The 14,815-nt window shown below is 45.0% G+C and overlaps 1 pseudogene; it reads left to right on the top strand.

Moving 5' to 3' along the window:
• Positions 1-65: 65 nt before the first annotated feature.
• Positions 66-8,413, top strand: LOC135560343 (zinc finger protein 501-like; annotated as a pseudogene).
• Positions 8,414-14,815: the final 6,402 nt, after the last annotated feature.

The raw sequence follows: 14,815 nt of genomic DNA, 5'->3' as shown, positions 1-14,815 counted from the left end.
TTTACTCAACTGCGTTACCCACTCCAGTCAGCAGATGCGGTCTGAGAATTTATGGTGATGCTGTTGGTGTGACGTATAATCTAGTGGACGGAACGCTTCTTTCAACAGCAGCAACAGTTCGTCAGCCACCTCGGTAGCTTGCTAGACAAATAGCCGAACCAATAAAGCTCTTTAGACGCTTTAGTGTATATTAGCCACTGTGTTTTAAACCCTACTTCTGTGGTCTAGTTAGTTATCGGATTGAATTCTATATTAATGGTGTTGTTGTTATTAGTCAGCTAGCAGGCTGGTTAAGTTAGCATTAGCCTAGCTAACATCCCCGACCATGCAGTCACCAAGCTACTCTCCTTCTAATGAAGAGAAGGATATCACAGTAAATCAAGAAGTAGGGATGGTTATTACTGTGAAAGAAGAGGAGGACGCGTTCAGAGTGAAAGACGAGGAAGATATCACAGTAAAACAAGAAGTAGAGAGTGGGGCCGTTACTGTGAAAGAAGAGGAGGGCGCGTTCAGAGTGAAAGAGGAGGATGATGTCACAGTAAAAGGAGAGGAAGATGCAGTTTATGGCGTGAAAGAGGAGGGGGAGGAGATTACTTTTACATCGAAAAAGGAGGAGGAAGAAGAGGAGGAACCTGGATATCTGGGCCCGGTTTCCCAAACGCATCTTAAGGCATCCAATGGTTCTAACGAAGAATTTAGCCATAAGATGGTTTTGAGAAACCGTTCCCTGATTAACACTAGTAAGTACTGTCTTAACAACAGAGGCACAAACTCTGCAGTTGAACTGATGTTTGGTGTTAAGGTGGAAATCTGCAATTGCTACATCCATATTGTGACTTTTAAATTATTTATTTACAGCCATTGATTCTTGAAGAATATAACACATGCCTCATGAGTTGAGTTCAACTGTTGTACCCCATCAGAACCCTAAATAAGCTTTTTTTACTATAATGTTTAGAAACAATGTAAATCAACACTGTATAGCAGTTAAGAACAAATTCTTATTTTCAATAACGGACTAGGAACAGTGGGTTAATTGACAGATTTGTACCATGTCAGCTCGGGGATATGAACTTGCAACCTTCCGGTTACTAGTCCAACGCTCTAACCACTAGGCTACCCTGCCGCCTCAACATGGTTAAAGCTATAATGTTGATATCATGGGTGGTCAGTCCTTGCATCCATAGGTCTGTCTGTAGTTACATTTCTCCAACCCCATAATCTTTTATTACCAAAATAGTGGTGGAATGACAGATTTGTTATTGTTTGAACTGCAGATTGCTGGGTTTTGTTTTTTTTTAAACAGCAACAAAATGGCTGCCCAGAGACTTGGTTAACCGCTGAGGGATGGGGGAAGGAGAAGTGTAACCACTCTCAAATTCATAGAGAACGATATTGAAGAAACCTTAACCGAACACCTAGCGACCTCGTCAAGAAGTTCAGACATCTTGGCGTAACAGTCATAAGGTGTTGATTTGACAGTCGCTGGACCCAGGTTTGAGTTCAGCTCAGGGCTACCCCCTGAATTCAATACACTATGAATACAAGGACTGGCCATCCATGAGGTCATATTGATAATTTAACCAGTTTTCTAGGCTATATAGTATATTCTAGAATTCATCCATGATGTCATAATGATAGTTTAACCAGGTTTCTAGGATATATGGTATATTCTAGAATTCATCCATGATGTCATAATGATAGTTTAACCAGGTTTCTAGGATGTACAGTGGGGCAAAAAAGTCAGCCACCAAATGTGCAAGTTCTCCCACTTAAAAAGATGAGAGGCCTGTAATTTTCATCATAGGTACACTTCAACTATGACAGACAAAATGAGAAAAAAAATCCATAAAATCACATTGTAGGATTTTTTATGAATTTATTTGCAAATTATGGTGGATATGTATCTCCCTAATTTTTCAGAGTAAAAGCCTGAAACAATGCCTAAAGAATGACCACATGTAGAAGAAGCCATAGAGATCGTGACCTGGGTCCTAAGTCTTTGTATGGTGGATAGGCTTTCAATGGAAAAACTGCCTTTCAAAATAATAGTACTTCCTGGATGGATTTTCCTCAGGTTTTCGCCTGCCATATCAGTTCTGTTATACTCACAGACATTATTTTAACAGTTTTGGAAACTTTATATTTTCTATCCAAATCTACTAATTATATGCATATCCTAGCTTCTCGGCCTGAGTAGCAGGTAGTTTAATTTAGGCACGCTTTTGATCCAAAATTCTGAATGCTGTCCCCTACCCTAGTGAAGTGAAGCATTCTGTTTAATTAAATAATTAACACACACAAATTACTCGACGTCATAACTAGAGGGAGCCGCTCGTCAACACAACCTGACCGGAGGGAGCCGCTCGTCAACACAACCTGACCGGAGGGAGCCGCTCGTCAACACAACCTGACCGGAGGGAGCCGCTCGTCAACACAACCTGACCGGAGGGAGCCGCTCGTCAACACAACCTGACCGGAGGGAGCCGCTCGTCAACACAACCTGACCGGAGGGAGCCGTCAACACAACCTGACCGGAGGGAGCCGCACAACCACAACCTGACCGGAGGGAGCCGCCAACACAACCTGACCGGAGGACACAACACAACCTGACCGGAGGGAGCCGCTCGTCAACACAACCTGACCGGAGGGAGCCGCTCGTCAACATAACCTGACCGGAGGGAGCCGCTCGTCAACACAACCTGACCGGAGGGAGCCGCTCGTCAACACAACCTGACCGGAGGGAGCCGCTCGTCAACACAACCTGACCGGAGGGAGCCGCTCGTCAACACAACCTGACCGGAGGGAGCCGCTCGTCAACACAACCTGACCGGAGGGAGCCGACCGGAGGGAGCTCAACACAACCTGACCGGAGGGAGCCGCTCGTCAACACAACCTGACCGGAGGGAGCCGCTCGTCAACACAACCTGACCGGAGGGAGCCGCTCGTCAACACAACCTGACCGGAGGGAGCCCCCCCCTCCGCTGCTGGACTTTGTAAATTCTGCCGTTCTGCTCCTGAAGTTTGCAGTAATAGACTAATAGACTAATAGACTACAGATAGATAGACTAGTAATAGACTACACCAGCAGTCTGCAACCTTCCAGTTGGAGTGCAAATGTATCTGACCATTTCTACCAATCTGTGTGCCAGTTATGATTTTCATATGCACATTTTCGTGGAATAGTATCTCAAAATTATTGTCTGTGATTAATCTACATTCTATCTAAATCTAAATGAAAATTATAGATATCTAAAAGTAACTTTTATTGCCATTGCCACCTATGTAAAAAAAAAAAAAAAAAAAAAAAAAACATAAAGCCAACAAATAAAAACATTGCTTTCTGCAGGTAGAAAATATCCCGATAAATGGCCTGTCTACAACAAACTTGAAACATTGTATCAACTATCAACTGGGTCAGGAAACTCATATAGCAAGCTTGCACCATTGTATACAATATTCTAGGCCCTCAGTGTCCTGCTCCAATGAGTTCTGGACAGACACAGTAGGTGTAGGCTATTTGTGAAAAGGATAAGAAGTAATCAGGTTTTTTATGACATTTCCACTGGATCAGAGCATTACATTTTTCCCTTTTATGCCGAGTGGTTATCGAAAGGGCGAGAGCTAGAAATATTTTACAAAAATACTTTGAGGAACTATTGTCATTTGCAATTGATTCTGATTAGACTTTGTTTACTTGCTGTTTGAGGTGAATAAAGCATTACTTTGAGAAGCTCCGCAACTCATTAGTGTTGGTGCGTTAAGACAATCAGAAATACTATCAGACATCCCCAAATGGGCACATTTATAGGCCTACATTTGTGTGCAGGCCAGATAGATTAATCCTACTTCTAAATGGGTAATCAGGTGTGCGTCCTTACTCAACATTGACAGGAGTGTTTCAAATGAAAGACAATGAATAAATTGACAAAACTGACACATCTTGTAGGGTCAGGTCTGGGTGGTCTGCCAGGGGAAGTTTCATTTAGTATCCGTTTGGGTCGGCTGGGGAATGATTTTATTTCCCCATAGTATGTTGTACCGAAGTTGACCGACTGAAAGGGAGTGTAACTTTGATTATAATTACACTTCCCTGAAGGAGGGAATCGAGGTTCAACACCTGTTTGTCCCCACCCTTTCCTGGGTTGATGTAGAGCGGCATTACATTTTAAGGAATAAATCCAAGCCTCACTCATCACCTGTAGAAGGCGGGGCTTCCAGCGAGGCGTGGATTTAATAGTATGTTGTACCTAGTTTCCCTCCTTCAGGGAACAGTAGTTATAGTCATAACGTTATTCTTGTCATATGATGAACATCAACTTAAATAAGGGATCTTGCTGTCAGACAGTTGTTTTGTATTCTGAAATGCACTCGAACTATGTATCATTTAGTGGCTCCTTATGTTACGCTGGGAAAACAGTTTTCATGGGCACAGAAATACTAAATAGTTTGAGTTTGCTAGATCCAATGGTTTTTAACTGAGTCATTTTGTAATCCAAGATGGCGTAGCATTAAGACGTGTTTGTTGTAAATGGTATGTTTTTTTCATTTTTTTGTATATATTGCAATATATTTCAATCCTTTTCATTTTTAAATTAAATATACCTTCCGGCAACCCGCCTCACCCAATATGATATGGATCTGCTGTTTTTGTTAGACCTTATAGCTAGAACCTCCATCAGATGCTAGCCATCAGAACATAGAACATCGCCTGTCGTATCAGTTCTGTTATACTCAGACATTATTTTAACAGTTTTGGAAAATTTAAAGTGTTTTCTATCCAAATCTACCAAGTTTACTTTCATCCGGAGGTGAAAATAGTGCCCCCTACCCTAGTGAGGTTAACACCCCGGCCGTCCTACAATCCAAGCTAGATGCCCTCAATCTCACACACATTTTCAAGGAACCCACCAGGAACAACCCTAAATCTGTAGACAAAATCACTTCTGCAAGCAGGCCTTTCTAATCGACCTGGCCCGGGTATCCTGGAAGGATATTGACCTCATCCCTTCAGTAGGGGATGCCTGATTGTTCATTAATTGTAATTTCCTCACCACCTTAAATAAGCATGCCCCTTTAAAAAAATGTACAACTAGGAACAGATATAGCCCTTGGTTCACTCCAGACCAGACTGCTCTCGACCAGCACAAATACATCCTGTGGCCTACTGCACTAGCGTCGAATAGTCCCCGCGATATGCAACTTTATTAGAGAAGTCAGGAACCAATACACACAGTCAGTTAGGAAAGCAAAGGCTAACTTTTTTAAACAGAAATTTGCATCCTGTAGCTCTAACTCCAAAAAGTTTTGTGACACTGTAAAGTCCATTGAGAATAAGAGCACCTCCTCCCAGCTGCCCACTGCAATGAGGCTAAGAAACACTGTCACCACCGAAAAATCCACAATAATCGAGAATTTCAATAAGCATTTCTCTACGGCTGGCCATGCTTTCCGCCTGGCTACCCCAACCAACAGCTCCGCACCCCCCGCAGCTACTTGCCCAAGCCTCCCCAGCTTCTCCTTCACCCAAATCCAGATCGCTGATGTTCTGAAAGAGCTGCAAATCCTGTTCCCGTACAAATCAGCTGGGCAAGACAATCTGGACCCTCTTTCTAAAATTATCTGCCGCCATTGTTGCAACCCCTATTACTAGTCTGTTCAACCTCTCTTCCACAGTCATCCCCCTCTTCAAAGGGGGTGATACTCTTGACCCAAACTGTTACATCCATCCTGTCCTGCCTTTTCTAAAGTCTTCGAAAGCCAAGTTAACAAACAGATCACTGACCATTTCGAATCCCACCGTACCTTCTCCGCAGTGCAATCCGGTTTCCGAGCTGGTCACAGGTGCACCTCATCCACGCTCAAGGTACTAAACGATATAATTTCCACCATCGATAAAAGACAGTACTGTGCAGCCGTCTTCATCAACCTGGCCTGTTGTCCGGACCTCTGGCAGTCTTTATGGAGTTACCACAGGGTTCAATTCTCGGGCCGACTCTGTATATATCAACGATGTCGCTCTTGCTGCGGGTGATTCCTTGATCCACCTCTAGTCAGATGACACCATTCTGTATACATCTGGCCCTTCTTTGGACAATGTGTTAACAAACCTCCAAACAAGCTTCAATGCCATACAACACTCCTTCTGTGGCCTCCAACTGCTTTTAAACGCAAGTTAAACTAAATGCATGCTCTTCAACCGATCGCTGCCCGCAACCGCCTGCCCGACTAGCATCACTACTCTGGACGGTTCTGACTTAGAATATGTGGACAACTACTAATACCTAGGTATCTGGTTAGACTGTAAACTCTCCTTCCAGACTCCTATTAAGCATCTACAATTTCCTTCCTATTTCGAAACAAAGCCTCCTTCACTCACGCTGCCAAACATACCCTCGTAAAACTGACTATCCTACATATCCTTAACCTCGGCGATATCATTTACAAAATAGCCTCCAACACTCTAATCAGACTGCATCCAGTTTGCTATCACATATTTGTCGCCAAACCCGCTGGCTCCAGGTCATCTATAAGTCTTTGCTAGGCCGCCTTAACTCGGCTCACTGGTCACCATAGCAACACCCACCCATAGCACGCGCTCCAGCAGGTAGTACAGGAAGTATAAATAAAGGTGAAATAAAAAATTAAATCGTAACTTTGACAACACCCAAATGGATACTGTCATTAACGCGGTTCTTCAATAATTACACATAATTCATACTACTGTAGCAAACATAATTTTAAACAGGACATTCAAATGAGCCTTAAATGTATAATCCAAAGTAGTGTGAAATGCTCTCATAAGCAACCTGGAAATGGAGGTTACTCCCCTGAGTTTTCCCCCATTCATATTCAGAATACATTGTGAAAAACTAAAATCTTTGCTCACCATTTTTGTTCCAGGCAGATATAGTACATCCATAACTATCGGTTTCCTCATTAGCAGGGAGGAGTTTCTGCAATCAAATTGCCCTCGTGCCACAATTTTAGCAAACACAGAAGGGGGCCTTGGAGAACAAAAGTCTTCTACCACACTGCTTAGAGTTTCAACAACATGAATATCCTATTTCTAGCCTACAATCATCTATGTTACTACTAATGTGAAAACAAGACAAAATATGACTTTTCTTGCTAATTTTAAGACAATTGTGAAATGATATTAACATTCATTACAGACGTCAATTGCTGTACAACATCATGTTGGCATCACCTTTTACAGTGGACTTCTGCTGTTGTGGGCCTTTAATCATCTGTCTGACTTTGTTGTTCACACAGGAGAGATACGGGACTATCGTGGATCCTCTGGGGAGCCTCAACAACCTCATGATGCTGAAGAGGCAGAGGAGAGTCTCTCCAGATCAGAACACCTCAATAAACACCTGCAGAGACCCACAGAGAAGAGAACTCACTGCTGCTCTGACTGTGGGAAGAGATTCACCTCATCAGGCATTAAAATTCATCAGAGAACACACACAGGAGAGAAATCTTATAGCTGTGGTCAATGTGGGAAGAGTTTTACTAGATCTGACCATCTGACTCTACACCAGAGAACACACACAGGAGAGAAACTTTATAGCTGTGGTCAATGTGGGAAGAGTTTTACAAGATCTGACCATCTGACTCTACACCAGAGAATACACACAGGAGAGAAACCCTATAGCTGTGATCAATGTGGGAAGAGATTTCGTCGATCTGGAGAACAGACAGTGCACCAGAGAATACACACAGGAGAGAAATCTTATAGCTGTGGTCAATGTGGGAAGAGTTTTACTAGATCTGACCATCTGACTCTACACCAGAGAACACACACAGGAGAGAAATCTTATAGCTGTGGTCAATGTGGGAAGAGTTTTACTAGATCTGACCATCTGACTCTACACCAGAGAATACACACAGGAGAGAAACCCTATAGCTGTGATCAATGTGGGAAGAGATTTGCTACATCTGGCCATCTGGTATCACACCAGAGAATACACACAGGAGAGAAACCCTATAGCTGTGATCAATGTGGGAAGAGATTTGCTACATCTAGCCATCTGGTATCACACCAGAGAATACACACAGGAGAGAAATCTTACAGCTGTGATCAATGTGGGAAGAGTTTTTGTCGATCTGGAGAGCTGACAGTGCACCAGAGAACACACACAGGAGAGAAACCTTACAGCTGTGGTCAATGTGGGAAGAGTTTTACAACATCTAGCTCTCTGACTCTACACCTGAGAACACACACAGGAGAGAAACCTTATAGCTGTGATCAATGTGGGAAGAGTTTTGGTCGATCTGGACAGCTGACAGTTCATCAGAGAACACACAGGAGAGAACCCCTATAGCTGTGATCAATGTGGGAAGAGTTTTGGTCAATCTGGCCATCTGGTATCACACCAGAGAACACACATAGGAGAGAAATCTTATAGCTGTGTGTGATCAATGTGGGAAGAGTTTTGGTCAATCTGGCCATCTGACTCTACACCAGAGAACACACAGGATTGAAATCTCATAGCTGTGACCAGAGATCATCTGATAAGAGATCTCTGATCAAATATTAGTTAATACATACATGAAGGAGTTGTTTCAGTGAATTAATGTCACAATGTAGAATGTTTTTTACATTGTAGGAGGAGTATTGTAATGATTTCACAATGTAGAAGCCTAAACGTTTGCCCACTTATGAATTGATTTCAACATGTTATGGATATTAGCCTCATGGGGAAAATCCAGGCTCTGAAATGGAAGAGTACTATATCGGATCAAATCAAATGTATTTATATAGCCCTTCTTACATCAGCTGATATCTCAAAGTGCTGTACAGAAACCCAGCCTAAAACCCCAAACAGCAAGCAATGCAGGTGTAGAAGCACGGTGGCTAGTATAAACTCCCAAGAAAGGCCAAAATCTAGGAAGAAACCTCGAGAGGAACCAGGCTATGAAGGGTGGCCAGCCCTCTTCTGGCTGTGCCGGGTGGAGATTATAACAGAACATGGCCAAGATGTTCAAATGTTCATAAATGACCAGCATGGTCAAATCATAATAATCACAGTAGTTGTCGAGGGTGCAACAGATCAACACCTCAGGAGTAAATGTCAGTTGGCTTTTCATAGCCGATCATTAAGAGTATCTCTTCCGTTCCTGATGTCTCTAGAGAGTTGAAAACAGCAGGTTTGGGACAGGTAGCACATCCGGTGAACAGGTCAGGGTTCCATAGCCGCAGGGAGAACAGTTGAAACTGGAGCAGCAGCACGGCCAGGTGGACTGGGGACAGCAAGGAGTCATCATGCCAGGTAGTCCTGAGGCCTGGTCCTCCGAGAGAGAGAAAGAAAGCGAGAATTAGAGAGAGCATACTTAAATTCACACAGGACACTGGATAAGACAGGAAAAGTACTCCAGATATATCAAACTGACCCTAGCCCCCTGACACATAAACTACTGCAGCATAAATACTGGAGGCTGAGACAGGAGGGGTCAGGAGACACTGTGGCCCCATCCGATGATAACCCCGGACGGGGCCAAACAGGAAGGATATAACCCCACCCACTTTGCCAAAGCACAGCCCCCACACCGCTAGAGGGATATCTTCAACCACCAACTTACCATCCTGAGACAAGGCCGAGTAAAGCCCACAAAGATCTCCGCCACGGCACAACCCAAGGGGGAGCGCCAACCCAGACAGGAAGATCACGTCAGTGACTCAACCCACTCAAGTGACGCACCCCTCCTAGGGACGGCATGAAAGTGCACCAGTTTGCCAGTGACTCAGCCCCTGTAATAGGGTTAGAGGCAGAGAATCCCAGTGGAGAGAGGGGAACCGGCCAGGCAGAGACAGCAAGGACGGTTCGTTGCTCCAGAGCCTTTCCGTTTACCTTCACACTCCTGGGCCAGACTACACTCAATCATATGACCTACTGAAGAGATGAGTCTTCAGTAAAGACTTAAAGGTTGAGACCGAGTCTGCGTCTCTCACATGGATAGGCAGACCATTCCATTCAAATGGAGATCTACAGGAGAAAGCCCTGCCTCCAGCTGTTTGCTTAGAAATTCTAGGGACAATTAGGAGTTGTGTTACACTTACCACGTTGGTGACCCACTTGAATCAAAATGCAACACTTCAAAATGTGGCGTGCTGTTTTCTACAAATTGTCCTCTAACCAGGGATGTACTCCCAGGGATGTACTCCCAGATTCCGTGTGGTTTTTGAGCTGTTAGTTTTAACAGGACGTGCAACCTCATCTCTCTCCTCTCTCACAATTTTTTTTAGCATGATATCGATGAGTGATGACAAATAAGTGTTGCATTCCCTTGTTTAGCGACCCCTAAATTTAATGCATCACTCCCAAATGTAGCTGACTCTTCTGCAGGTTGTCCTCTAACCAGGGAGGTAAAATATATCTCCCATTTCCATGTGTTTTTTTGTGTCAGTTTCAACAGCACGTACAACCTAATTTCCCACCTAATCGATATCAGTGATTTATTGCTATTTGTCAAAACAACAGTGTTTCTGGTGCTTGTGCAGTTTATAAGGAGCTTGTTTAAAAATACAAGTAATATGATTATTGTGGCAGATGTTTGTGTAAATAGCACATGTTATGTTTAGGTTTTCAATTTATCCCCAAACTGTTCCTGCATATTGGTTATTGATTTGGACACGTTAAAACTGTGTTTTGACATTGGGCTATCCCACCAAGCAAAATTATATTGAAAAGACGTTGAAAATATGACTATGCAATCAAATATTTCATATTTACATTTCATGTAACATTTGGTAGTGATATTTATTCATGCAACCAACATGACCATTTTTTGGTACAATTATATTGACATTGTTGCCCTGTTTTTAGAATATCAGGGTTAATTCTCACATGTGCCAAACCAAATGTTCTAGAGCATGATATTGGGGACTGGGCCCAGATCCAACAACATGCCTATCTAGTGAACCCTGAAAAGAGAGAGAAGCTCCGCAGTGAGGTGGAAAGTTATTACGGATATCGCAGGAGTTTCCTCTTGAAATCAGTCCGTGGTAAGGAAAACTTGGTTGCTGATTATCTCTGGGGTGGGCAGTCAAAAAGATTTGTGTTTTGCGTTGAGCCAGTGTGTTTATTTGGAGTTTTATCTCTTATTCTTTTCCGTATTGAAACTGCACTGTTGGTTAGGGGCTCATAAGGAAGCATTTCACTGTTGTATTCGGTGCATGTGACTAATACAATTTGATCTGAGTTTTGTTTGGGCTCGTTCCAAGAGGACGAGAGTTCTAGAAGCTAGTGAGTTTTAGGAAGACGAGAGTTCTAGAAGCTAGTGAGTTGTTGTAGGATTCTATAGAAAGAAAAAAAAGGAGAAAAAAATAACATGATTGTTTATTATTATTTAGGAATAGGTGTTTTTTCTTGTTTTTAATTGTTGACAGCCAGTAGACACCATGTTTATATTGGTGAAGGTGAAGCATTGTAGTTGATTATAATGTGAAATGGAAGTTGTTTTATGTTGGTGGTGAGCAAACTTGTCCAACAAAAATATAGGATATGTTTGTTTTCTTAAGGGGGAAGGTGATACAGGCTTTGATTTTTCCATGTATGTTTTGAGGTTGGACTTTAGCACGTCTATCTCGTTAGCACGTAGTGTGCACTGATTGGTGTCACCTCCTTAGTCAGTATGTGTTACACCTGTGCTGGCTTGTCCTTCTCGTTAGTGGGAAGGTGTTTCACTGAGCTGGTCCAGGTTCTATTTAAGAGGGTCTGGCCCAGTGCTCCAGTTGTCTTGATAGATGTGGAGAGTCAACACCTTTTAGTTGCTCCACCGTTTCCTATTAAAGATGTTTTTCATTTCAGGTTGAAGCTTCTTTCTGAAGAGAGCTTATTTTTTGAAAATGAATCAATACAAGCAAACAAGATCGGTTCCGGGGATTGGTATGGCAAATACCTTACGATTTGCCTGGACTGAAAAGGAGATGGAACCGTGGAGTAGAGAGACATTTGGAAGGACCATTTTGATGGGATGCCTCAGGATAGAGGTGAAGGAAGTGCTCTGCCTTCAAGGGAACCCGAATGAGAAGGCTTTCGATGTGACGTTTCACAAAGAAGAAAAACATGACGAAGTAATGAAGATGGCAAAGGAAGCGGAGAAAACGGGACCCCTGTGCCATTATGCGGTGACCAGCCTGGCGAAGAACAACTTCAGGGTGGTCACCGTAACCATGTACAATCCGCATGTGAAGGATGAAGAGGTGAGGGCCTTTCTGGGGAGATATATGGACAATGTCTCCTCAGCGAGGTACCTCAGGGACTCCCTGGGTTTCTGGAACGGAAAGAGAGGTTTCCAGGCGTTACTCAGGGAGTCCCCGAAGAGTGTGGATGGCTACTTCCATCCTCCGGCGATGTTCTCCCTGGGGGCTGACAGGGGAACACTCTACTACGCACGTCAGCCCCGTTCTGCAGGCGTTGTATGGCCTACGGCCATATCTGGCCTCGTGCAGCGCCAAGAGGTGTCGATTTTGTGGGTCGGAAGAGCACGAGGCCAAGGAATGTGACGAGCCCAAGGCTTGCCACGGGTGTGGCTCAAGAGCACACCTGTGGCGTGATTGCCCGGCTCGTCACAGGTCATACGCGTCTGCAGCTGGGGGAGCGGGGGATGGGGGAGGAAAGAGAGGACGCATGCGGATTGTACGGATGGCACAGGGGAAAGGACGGAGAAGGACGAAGAAGGGAAGAATGAAGAGGCGAAAAGAAAGAGGAGAGAAGATGGACCGAAGGAAAAAGAAGGAGAGAAGAAAAAGAAGGCGGAAGAACGGGAAGGAGCAGAGAAGAGGGAGAAGGGGACAGTGGTGCGAGAAGGAGTGGAAGAGGGAACGGTGACAGTGACGGGGACGGAGGGAGGTGTGGAGGTGGGAGGGGAGGGGGTGGGAGGGGGAGATGGGGGAAGGAGTGGGGGGACAGCCTGCCAAGCTTCCTCGAGGACGAGACAAGGGAATTGGTGGGGGGTTAGCGGGGATGGGACGTTGTGTCTCCCCGCTACCTCCTACACCAAAGAAGAAGGGGAAGAAGAGGGGAAGTTTGGCAGGTAGTGAGAGGGAGGGGGTGTGGAGGGGGAGGGGGGGCTAAGAGAGTGGCGGGGGAGGGGAGGGTAATTTGTCCTCCCTGTTTGCCTCAGCCCCTTGCATTTTAGTGGATGACTCCAGTGAGGGGTCGGTGGGCTGTTTGCTAGAAGGATCCCAACTCCTCTTTGAGGAGATGGGGTCCCCTACATGCAGCCCCGAGGCAAACAGGGAGGGGGATGGTGGGTGGGGAGGGAGGACCCAACACACTGCCTGGGTCATGGGTTGGGATGGAGGACGGGGGGGGGCGTCAGGAGTGGAGAGGACGTCCCCGCCGGTGGAGATGGACCAGGGGAGCATTGGGTGAGTCTCCTGTTTTTTCTTTGGTTTTTGGGGTTTTATTTGTTGTTAATAATTAAATGAATAGTTCTGTTTCTTTTTTAGTCTAAATGTTAGGGGGATAAGGAATAATGTTAAAAGGAGGGCGGTTTTTTGTTATTTAGAGGGTGTGGGGTTTGATTTCTGTTTTTTACAGGAGGTTCACCTGAGGGATGGTGGGGATGTGTGTAGATTTAAGAGGGAGTGGGATAAGGGGGAATCTTTTTGGGGCATAGGAGGGGTGCACTCAACAGGAGTAGGGATTTTGTGTGGGCATAGAGAGGTTAAAATAGAGAACACTTTTGTAATAATGCAGGGTAGAGTTTTGGGGATAGATGTTAAGTTTAGAGAAGCTAGATATAGGTTAATTGGGGTGTATGGGCCACAGGTGGCGGCAGACAGGAGGGAGATGGTGGACTGTCTGGCGCCCCTGTGTGTTACAAACAGGCACTTGGTGATAGGAGGAGACTTTAATATAGATTTAGGGGTAGGCGGTGATAGCAGTGCAGGTGCCATCTCTGGGCTAATGGCTTGCCATGGTCTGGTTGATGGTGGCCTGCACACTACTCCGGCAATGGTCGGTCCTACATGGCGCAACTCCAGGGGGTTGCGCGGAGGCTCGACTACATTTTTGTATCCAGGTCTTTGGGTCAGTTGTCTGGGCGGCTGTTGCCTGTTTTCTTCACGGATCACGACGGGGTGTTCCTGCAGGTGGGGTCGCCAGTCTGCCTCTTCGGTAGGGGGTACTGGAAGTTAGATCGGGATATACTGGAGGAGCAGGCTTTCGTTGACGCATTTTTTGTTTCTTTCGGAGGCTTGACGGCCTCCGGTCTATGTGCGAGGGGTGTTAGAGTGGTGGGATTTAGTTAAGGGGAGGATAAGGGCTTTTATAATAGGATATTGTAGAAGGAAAAAAAGGGAGGAAAGGAGGGAGGTGGATCGTATCCAAAGGTTAATTGAACTCGAGTACGAGGCAGGCAACCTCGGCGGGTCGATTGACTGGGAGAGATTCGCAGCCCTAAAGGCGCAGCTCAGGGAGCTGCAGGAGCAGAAGGCTCGAGCTTTCCTGGAGCGTGCGCATAGTGGCTTTCTAGAACATAATGAGACTTGTTCCGCGATGTTCTTTAAGTCGGTTAGGGCCAGGCAGAGTAGGAAGGTAATGCATGGAGTTAGGGAAGAAAATGGTAGTATAGTAAGTAAACCAGAGGAAATGGTCAGGGTGACAACTGATCATTTCCAAGGTTTATTTAAGGAAAGGGAAATAGATGTAGAGCAGGGAAATGTGTTTTTAGAACACTTGTCCCGGCGGTTGCCAGAGGACATTAGAGACGTGATGGAGGCCCAGATCTCACTAGAAGAGGTTGAGAGCGCTCTTAGGAGGATGGGAAAAGGGAAGGTGCCTGGGATGGATGGGCTGCC

This window comes from Oncorhynchus nerka, linkage group LG15 (genome assembly GCF_034236695.1).
Source record: "Oncorhynchus nerka isolate Pitt River linkage group LG15, Oner_Uvic_2.0, whole genome shotgun sequence".
Classification (NCBI taxonomy): Eukaryota; Metazoa; Chordata; class Actinopteri; order Salmoniformes; family Salmonidae; genus Oncorhynchus; species Oncorhynchus nerka.
Note: the sequence above shows the minus strand (reverse complement) of the source record. Positions and strands in the feature narration are given on the sequence as shown.